Raw genomic sequence first — 11,010 nt, forward strand, 5'->3', positions numbered from 1 at the left:
TAGCCTGGGGTACATCTCGTTCTGTCCCAGAGACTTAACCAACTTGATGTTTTCCAAAAGCTCCAGCACATTCTCTTTCTTAATGTCTATATGCTCAATTTTTTCAATCCACTGTAATTTATCCCTACAATCGCCAAGATCCTTTTCTATAGTGAATACTGAATCAAAGTATTCATTAAACACCTCTGCAATCTCCTCCGGTTCCAAACACGCTTTTCCACTGTCACACTTGATTGGTCCTATTCTGTCACATTTTATCCACTTGCTCTTCACATACTTGTAGAATGTAGAATGCCTCGGGGTTTTCCTTAATCCTGCTCACCAAGGCCTTGTCATGGTCTCTTCTGGCTCTCCTAATTTCATTCTTAAACCCCTTCCTGCCTTGTAATCTTCTAGATCTCTATCATTACCTAGTTTTTTGAACCTATCATAAGCTTTTCTTTTCTTCTTGACTAGATTTTCAACAGCCTTTGTACACCGGTTCCTGTTTAGTTCTAAAATGTGTCAATAAATTTTGCTTTCCCACTGTTCAATCAAAACTTAAATTAAAAGATCTAGGAGGTTCCCAAAACTAAAGCTAATCTGTAAAGCAGCAGGCATTATCAAAGAATCCGCCCACAACAGACACTCTTCTCTTCTCTCCTCTCCCATTGGCAGAATATACAACATCCTGAAAGCGTGCATCACGAGGCTCAAGGTCAGCTTCTATCCCCCTGCCGTCTGACTCTTGAATAGAACCTCTGTGTAATAAGATGAACTTTTGACCTCACAATCTACCATGTTATGATTTTGCACTTAATAGTTCCCCTGCACTGCACTTTCTCAGTAGATTTTACACTTTATTCTGCCTTGTTATTGGTTTTATTTATGCACTGTTTAATTTGATCTATACGGACAGAATGCAAGAAAAAACTTCTCTATGTATCTTGGTACATTTGACAACAATAAGCCATAACCAATACCAATGTGTGCCAGATCACTGAAATTTTAATTGGAGTGACACCATGTTTGGAGCTTTAAATATCAGATAGTCATATTCTAAACTATTTCCATTTCCTGGAGGCTGTGGAAGTGAGCGAGGTCCTCAATGAATACTTCTCTTCGGTATTCACCAATGAGAGGGAACTTGATGACGGTGAGGACAATATGACTGAGGGTGATGTTCTGGAGCATGTTGATATTAAGGGACAGGAGGTGTTGGAGTTGTTAAAATACATTAGGACGGAGAAGTCCCCGGGGCCTGACAGAATATTCCCCAGGCTGCTCCACAAGGCCAGGGAAGAGATTGCTGAGCCTCTGGCTAGGATCTTTATGTCCTCGTTGTCCATGGGAATGGTACCGGAGGATTGGAGGGAGGCGAATGTTGTCCCCTTGTTCAAAAAAGGTAGTAGGGATAGTCCGGGTAATTATAGACCAGTAAGCCTTATGTCTGTGGTGGGAAAGCTGTTGGAAAAGATTCTTAGAGATAGGATCAATGAGCATTTAGAGAATCATGGTCTGATCAGGGACAGTCAGCATGGCTTTGTGAAGGGCAGATCGTGTCTAACAAGCCTGATGGAGTTCTTTGAGGAGGTGACCAGGCATATAGATGAGGGTAGTGCAGTGGATGTGATCTTTATGGATTTTAGTAAGGCATTTGACAGGGTTCCACACGGTAGGCTTATTCAGAAAGTCAGAAGGCATGGGATCCAGGGAAGTTTGGCCAGGTGGATTCAGAATTGGCTTGCCTGCAGAAGGCAGAGGGTGGTGGTGGAGGGAGTACATTCAGATTGGAGGGTTGTGACTAGTGGTGTCCCACAAGGATCTGTTCTGGGACCTCTACTGTTCGTGATTTTTATTAACGACCTGGATGTGGGATAGAAGGGTGAGTTGGCAAGTTTGCAGATGACACAAAGGTTGGTGGTGTTGTAGATAGTGTTGAGGATTGTCGAAGATTGCAGAGAGACATTGATAGGATGCAGAAGTGGGCTGAGAAGTGGCAGATGGAGTTCAACCCGGAGAAGGGTGAGGTGATGGTACACTTTGGAAGGACAAACTCCAAGGCAAAGTACAAAGTAAATGGCAGGATACTTGGTAGTGTGGAGGAGCAGAGGGATCTTGGGGTGTATGTCCACAGATCCCTGAAAGTTGCCTCACAGGTAGATTGGGTAGTTAAGAAAGCTTATGGGGTGTTAGCTTTCATAAGTCGACTGTAAAGATGAAGCCACACTCAGGTTGGAGGAACAACACCTTATATTCCGTCTGGGTAGTCTCCAACCTGATGGCATGAACATCGACTTCTCTAACTTCCGCTAAGGCCCCACCTCCCCCTTGTACCCCATCTGTTACTTATTTTTATGCACACATTCTTTCTCTCACTCTCCTTTTTCTCCCTTTGTCCCTCTGAATATACCTCTTGCCTATCCTCTGGGTCCCCCTCCCCCTTGTCTTTCTTCCCGGACCTCCTGTCCCATGATCCTCTCGTATCCCCTTTTGCCTATCACCTGTCCAGCTCTTGGCTCTATCCCTCCCCCTCCTGTCTTTTCCTATCATTTTGGATCTCCCCCTCCCCCTCCAACTTTCAAATCCCTTACTCACTCTTCCTTCAGTTAGTCCTGACGAAGGGTCTCGGCCTGAAACGTTGACTGCACCTCTTCCTACAGATGCTGCCTGACCTGCTGCGTTCACCAGCAACTTTGATGTGTGTTGCTTGAATTTCCAGCATCTGCAGAATTCCGGTTGTTCAGCTCTATAAAACCCTGGTTAGGCCATACCTGGAGTACTGTGTCCAGATCTGGTCGCCTCACTATAGGAAGGATGTGGAAGCATTGGAAAGGGTACAGAGGAGATTTACCAGGATGCTGCCTGGTTTAGATAGTATGGATTATGATCAGAGATTAAGGGAGCTAGGACTTTACTCTTTGGAGGGACGGAGGATGAGAGGAGACATGATAGAGGTGTTCAAGATATTAAGAGGAATAGATAGAGTGGATAGCCAGCGCCTCTTCCCCAGGGCACCACTGCTCAATACGAGAGGACATGGCTTTAAGGTAAGGGGTGGGAAGTTCAAAGGGGTATTAGAGGAAGGTTTTTTACTCAGAGAGTGGTTGGTGCGTGAAATGCATTGCCTGAGTCAGTGGTGGAGGCAGATACACTAGTGAAGTTTAAGAGACTACTAGACAGGTATATGGAGGAATTTAAGGTAGGTGGTTATATGGGAGGCAGGGTTTGAGGGTCGGCACAACATTGTGTGCTGAAGGGTCTGTAATGTGCTGTACTATTCTATGTTCTATGTTCTATGTTCTTACTACTGAGAGAATTTAGGAAGGACAGATTAATTCATTTTTCAAATTTTATGACCTGGAAGGCATTTTAGCATATTGTTTGATCCTAGTAAGTCATATTGAACTCACCGATCTTAATGAAGCTTGAAAATTATTTTTTCTTGTTTCATCTTAATGATTTAATTACACAAGATATGATTCTTATTACTGTAGCTTTGTACTGACTTATTTCATTACACACCATAATGCAGCATTGATTAATACTTTTTAAATGTTCAAGACGCAAGCGTAACCTTATCAGCAGCATCAATCAATATAGAAGTCCTGAATTTGTATCATTGTTGCAGAAACCATGTACTATAGACCTAGGTTTTAATGGTCAACAATATCTTTAGTTCCGGGCGCCTCATCACTGTTTTTTTCATTTCAATTTAAATAGATTATTGGGTAAATAAAACCCATTTCCTCTTAGTGGTCCAGGGTGTAGTGCTAAGCAATTTTTTGTCTAATTTTCCAAATTATTTCCGGAGAACCAGATGAGGGTTGACAGCATGTGCAGCACCTATTTACTGTAAAAAAAATCTAGGTGAAAATCAAGTTCTATGTTTTTGCATTGAAATATGGAGTCTGCAATGTTTGCACTTCTTGTAATACTGAGTATATTCAGGCTTCTATTTTCCATTTGTGCATTATAACTTGTAAATTACTTTAAGTAATTGCTTTAAAAAAAAGCCAGCATTTGCTCACACTCACTGTCCAGCTGGGAATAAACTAGGAAATGTAAGATCCTTTACCATTTCAAACATTATTATTTCCTCTCCCATGTGCTTGTTAATGAGAAGTGAATAACAAATCCATGAACTCAGTTTATTGATTAGCAAATTACTTTTATGCTTTATAGTTGAAAGCTGGCTTTGAAGTGATCAAACAAGTTTAAGAGGCAAAATAGCAATTAGTACGATTCTATTACAGCTTGGGGTGTTGGAGTTTGGAGTTCAATTCCGGTGCCCTGTGCACCTCCTCTCCATGGATCCGTGGGTTTCCCCTGGGTGTTCCGTTTCCTCCTACGATCCAAAAATCTACCAGTTTGGTTGATTGGTCATTGTACGTTGTCCCATGATTCAGTTAGGGCTACATCGGGGTTGTCATGGGTTGCTGGGTCAGCGCAGCTCAAAGGGCAGAAAGGGCCTACTCCGTGCTGTATCGCTAAATTAATTAAAGTACAAACCACTATAAAGGGGCAATTAAAGAAACAAATATTTGTGCAAAGATGGGAATGTAGTGCAGAACTCTTGGCTCTGTGCTCTGAATTGCAATCCAATTGTTTATGGCCTTGTAGCAGTATTGCTGGTCACAATAACATTGCTCATGGAAGTTGCATGAAGAGAGTGAACTTCACTAAAGAGTATTCTTGAGCTTTCTTGTGCAATGCTACATTGTATCTAACATTTTCCAGTTGAAATATGGTATCCTTATTGGTGAATTGCTGCTGGAATGCAGATCAGCAGCCAGGTCTTAAACGGACATACTGTACCACTATTCACATAAAGCTTATCCAGTGAATAGGAAGTTGTAACAGATGAGAAATAGAGTTTTCCCAGGAAAGATTAGACAACCTTTAACGTGGTGTTGAGCAATAGCTGCCCCAGGAGTCCTTTTCTTTGACAAGGGGACCACAGAGACGCTTCAGTACTTGTTGTCCTAACAGCAGGCTCCTAGGCAAGTGTTTGCTGGGATATGAGTATGACCACACTTTGGGGAAAAAACTACATTGGAGCAAATCCCCCAGTTCATTTTTTGCTGCTCATGGTCTAAAAGAAAAATAAATAAAATATTCACCATGAACAAAGAACTTACATGACCTCCTTAATGTGGCAATGAACAGCAAACTATGGGATACCAAAAGCAACAGTAAGGAGTGATCCTCAGATTAGGAACATGAAAGTGACTGTGAAACAGACTTCCAAGGGAAAAGCAGTCAAGGTGCACATGTGGGACTGTATTTGATGTGGCAAGGGTCTCAAATTTCAATGAAGACAAAGAATATAGTTTAATTGTTGGTCCATTAAGCAGGGGAAACAGGATTAGTAAAAGCCTATTGATTTTAGTACGAATAAATGCAATTGTGTTCTAGGCTGGTTAGATAGAAAATCTTATTGGATATGCATTTGAATAATGGACTTCTTTTGATATGATTTGCCAAGAGTTTTGAGCATGACCTGAAATGAAATAAAATACTTGCATTTATTTTGCACCTTCCATGAATTCAGTATTTACAAACTATTCTACAAATAACGGTGTTCTTTTAATATATTGTCACATGAATCATCTGTTGTCGGCCCCCAACCAACACATATTCCACTCTCCTCTCCTACCCCTCCTCACAGTCCCCCACCCTGCTCTCATGACTATATCCCTTCCCCACATGAAACCACCACAGTGGGCTTCACAGCTGAACAGGTGAGAAGACAGCTGAAACGTCTCAACCCAAGCAAGGCTGCAGGACCGGATCGTGTCAGTACCAGGGTGCTCAAAGCCTGTGCTCCTCAGCTATGTGGAGTACTTTGTCATGTACTCAACCTGAGCCTGAGACTCCGGAGGGTTCCTGTACTGTGGAAGACATCCTGCCTTGTCCCTGTGCCAAAGATGCCGCGCCCCAGCGGCGTCAATGACTAGAGACCGGTGGCATTGGCCTCCCACATCATGAAGACCCTGGAGAGACTTGTTCTGGAGCTGCTTCGGCCTATGGTCAGGCCACATTTAGATTCCCTCCAGTTCGCCTACCAGCCCCAACTAGAAGTTGAGGATGCCATCGTCTTCCTGCTGAACTGTGTCTACGCCCACCTGGACAAGCCAGTGAGCACTGTGGGGGTCATGTTTTTTGACTTCTCCAGTGTGTTCAACACCATCCGCCCTGCTCTGCTGGGGGAGAAGCTGACAGCGATGTAGGTGGATGCTTCCCTGGTATCATGAATTCTTGATTACCTGACTGGCAGACCACAGTAACGTGTGCTTGCAACACTGTGTGTCCGACAGAGTGATCAGCAGCACTGGGGCTCCACAGGGGACTGTCTTGTCTCCCTTTCTCTTCACCATTTACACCTCGGACTACAACTACTGCACAGAGTCTTGTCATCTTCAGATGTTTTCGGATGACTCTGCCATAGTTGAAAACATCAGCAAGGGAGATGAGGCTGAGTACAGGGCTACGTTAGGAAACTTTGTCACATGGTGTGAGCAGAATTATCTGCAACTTAATGTGAAAAAGACTAAGGAGCTGGTGGTAGACCTGAGGAGAGCTAAGGTACCAGTGAACCCTGTTTCCATCCAGGGGGTCAGTGTGGACATGGTGGAGGATTACAAATACCTGGGGATACAAATTGACAATAAACTGGACTGGTCAAAGAACACTGAAGCTGTCTACAAGAAGAGTCAGAGCCGTCTCTATTTCCTGAGGAGACTGAGGTCCTTTCACGTCTGCCGGACGATGCTGAGGATATTCTACGAGTCTGTGGTGGCCAGTGCTATCATGTTTGCTGTTGTGTGCTGGGTCAGCAGGCTGAGGGTAGCAGACACCAACAGAATCAACAAACTCATTCGTAAGGTCAGTGATGTTGTGGGAATTGAACTGGACTCTCTCACGGTGGTATCTGAAAAGAGGATGCTGTCTAAGTTGCATGCCATCTTGGTCAATGTCTCCCACCCACTACATAATGTACTGGGTGGGCACAGGAGTACATTCAGCCAGAGACTCATTCCACCGAGATGCAGCACTGAGCGTCATAGGAAGTCATTCCTGCCTGTGGCCATCAAACTTTACAACTCCTCCCTTGGAGGGTCAGACACCCTGAGCCAATAGGCTGGTCCCGGACTTATTTCATAATTTACTGGCATAATTTACATATTACTATTTAACTATTTATTACTATTTTTCTATTACTATTCTATTACTATTTATTATTTCCATGACTATTACTATTTACTAATAGTAGTATTACTATTACTATTTCTATTACTATTTATTATTTATGGTGCAACTGTAACGAAAACCAATTTCCCCCGGGATCAATAAAGTATGACTATGACTATGACTATTTCCCTTTCTTCAGCTAACACAGTAAACAAATTATAGCCTGCAAAGCCCAACAATCAGCAATGTGACAGCGATGCAATAATTTCTATTTTTTCTAACACTGTTTAAGCATGTTAGCAAGAATATCAAAGAGAATTCATTTTGTGTTCTGAAATATGATCTTTTTAGCCATTTTGGGAAGATGTTAAAGGCCTCGATTTAAGTTCGGAGCAATGAGATGGGATCTAACTGAAAACATAGAATTTTGACAGGTCTCCTTAGGCAGGTTCAGGAAAAATATTTCTCTTACCTTGGGTATCAGAATGGAGGTGGGGGAGAGGGTGAAGGGGTCATAGTTTCAGAAAGCTGGGTAACATATTTAGGATCCAGAAGAGAAGAAAGACGTGAACCTGTAGAAGTGGATTGTGGAGGTTAAAATACTGAATATACGTACATTAAGAAAGTGACAGACAGATTTCTGGGAGCCGGAGTGTGCAGGAATATTGTTTTGTCAATGATCAACCATAATCAGTCACTGGGCAAGCTCAAAGAGCCGAAAGGCCTATACCTGATCCTATTTTTCTTTGTCTCTCTCCTTTCTATGACTAATCCATATCACATCTGACAGTATATGCTCACAGTATTGCACTGAAGCAGGCTAAATTTTGTCCCTGAAGGGGAACCTGTCTCTGCCGCCAAGTAGCAATATCTCAAGAGAAGTAAAACTGAAAGTAATGCTGCCCAACGCTTGCCTCAGAATCCAAATAAAATGAATGCCTGTGGGATAATCATGACAGAGGGGACGTGATCTTTAAATCAGAGCTCGGTCATTGTGAATTAAACTCACAAACTCCTCTTCACACCCAAGAAAAGACATATCCAATGCTGTCTTTTTCAAATGACCATGGGTCCTATGGCAGTCAGGGATTATCATCGCAAAAAAGATTCACAGAATGTGACTGAAAGACCATAGGAACACAAAACCTTAAGACCATAAGACATAGAAGAAGAAATAAGCTATTTAACCCATTGACTCTACTCCGCCATTCCATCATGGCTGATTTATTATCCCTCTCAATCCATTCTCTTGCCTTTTCCCCATAATCTTTGATGCTTTGACTTATGAAACACTGTTCAAATACAGCCAATGACTTGACCCCCACAGCTATCTGTGGCAATGAATTCCACAGATTCACCACCTTCCGGCTAAAGAAATTCCTCCTCAACTCTGTTCTAAATGGACGTCCCTCTATTCTGAGTCTGTGCCCCCCTGGCTCTAGACTCATCCACTATAGGAAACGTTTTCTTCACATACACTCTAATGGAACTTTACCTGGCTGCTAGCTTTTTCCAGGAGCGATATATTTAAATAGATCAGCGGTTCCATTTAATATCAGAGAATGTACACAGTATACAACTTGAAATTCTTACTCTTCACATACATCCATGAAAACAGAAAAGAACCCCAAAGAATGAATGACAGAAAAACAGTAGAACCTCAAAGTAACCTCCTCCCTCACTCAAGTAGCAGCAAAGCATCAACACTCCCCATACCCCTCCCAACTTAATTCAGCAGCAAGCTTCAGTGCCCACCAACAACCAAGCAAGCCATAGCAAAGGCCCCAAAGAGAAACCATGATTTGCACTCCAAGGGAAACTATTGTTCACTCGACAAATTTGACATGCTACAGGCTCTCTGTCTCACTAACAATGGACAGAGAGATGTCACCCTTTCACAGCGAGAGGGGAGACCAAAAAATAAAACAGCTCACTGATTATGATGTTACAGTCTGCCATGTCGCTTTTATTCCAAATTTCTTTGACTCGAAAAGCAGCAGCAATCTCACCCCAACCATTGAGAGAGATTGAGAGAGAAAGAGAGAGAGAAAGCACCATCACCTGAGTACAGAGGCCCAACAGCCTTATCTGCTATCGCAACGCAACGTTCTGTTCTCCCATGATGCCTCAGTCAGCAACTCTGGCAAAGAATTGATTCGTCCACAGGGACAGAGGGCCTCACTCTGAGCTGTGCACGTCTTCCAGGCTACATCCTTGGGATATTGAAAAATGGCCGGTTAGTGAGCTCCGGAAGCAGGAACCATCGCCGTAAATAACTACGGCTTGAATGCAGATGTAGATCATGGACTCTGACAAAACCTCATCCACCTTGCAAAGGAACAAACAAACATAAAAAAGGAGAACTTAAGCTGTTATGCAGATGAGCTGGTGACATCTTAGGTCCACTCTCCAAGGAGAATGAAGGTGGTGAAAGCCAATTTTCTCTGGAGCTTAAAACTCATCTCACTCCATCCTACTCTCAAACAAAATTGAGTGAAGTTGAAAAGACCTTGGCATTACATAATGGTTGTACACCACACTTTGGCTGAAGAAATTCCTCTTCACCTCTGTTCTAAATAAGCTTCCCTCTATTCTGAGGGTGAACCCTTTGGCCCTAGACATCCTCACTATTGGAAACATACTTTCCGCATCCACTCTGTCTAGGTCCTTCAATATTCAATGGGTTTTAATGAGATTCCCTCTCACTCTTCTAAACTCCAGCAAGTACAGACCCAAAGCTATCACATACTTATTATTTTTTTTAACGCTTTATTTCCTGGAATTATTCTTGTGAATCTCTTCTGGAGCTTCTCCCATGTCAGCATATCTTTTCTTAAGATAATACAATGATTAACAATAGACTGACTGGGTCTAATTCTGGATTTGCTCTTTTATTGAGCAGGATCCACCTAGGGTATTCTTCACATCATAGAATAAATAACATTAATGCTGCAGCATTACTGGAAGAGCATGGGTGGCTTGGCTAGTTCTTGTGCACAAATTTTTAGTGCTAGTTGTCTGGTCCCATAGATTTCTCTGTAAACGGCGCCCACAGCTGTTTCATAATGTCACACAGTATGAAAAGGATTGGCTGAAGATTCATAAGACCATAAGACCATAAGATATAGGAGCAGAATTATGCCATTTGGCCCATCGTCTGCTCTGCCATTTCATCCTAGCTGATCCATTTTCCCTCTCAGTCCCAGTCTCCTACCTACTCCCCGAATCCCTTCATGCCTTGACTAAACAAGAATATATATACCTCTGGCTTAAATATACTCAATGACTTGGCATCCAGCTGCAATGAATTCCACAGATTCACTACTCTCTGGCTAAAGAAATTCTTCCTCATCTTGTTATAAAAGGAAACCCCTGTATTCTGAGGCTGTGTCCTATAATCTTACATTCTCCCAACATTGGAAACATCCTCTTCTCATCCACTCTATTGAAGCCTTTCAAAATTCAATAGATTTCAATGTGGTCACCCCTCATTCTGTTGAATTCCAGTGAGTCAAATACTCCTCATATAACAAGCTTTTCAAACCTGGAATCATTCTCGGGAACCTCCTTTGAAACCTCTCCAATGTCAGCATATCCTTTCTTTGATAAGGAGACCAATACTGCTCACAAAACTCCAAGTGAGGCCTCACCAGTGCTTTATAAAGCCTGAACGTTACATCCTTGCTTTTATTTTCTAGTCCTCTCGAAATGAATGCAAACACCGCGTTTGCCTTCCTCATCTGACTCATCTACCAAATTAACCTTTTGGAAATCCTGCACAAGAACTCTCAAGTCCCTTTGCACCTCAGATTTTTGAATTTTTTCTCCATTTAGAAA

The sequence above is a fragment of the Mobula hypostoma genome, chromosome 3, assembly GCF_963921235.1.
Source record: "Mobula hypostoma chromosome 3, sMobHyp1.1, whole genome shotgun sequence".
NCBI classification, from domain to species: Eukaryota; Metazoa; Chordata; class Chondrichthyes; order Myliobatiformes; family Myliobatidae; genus Mobula; species Mobula hypostoma.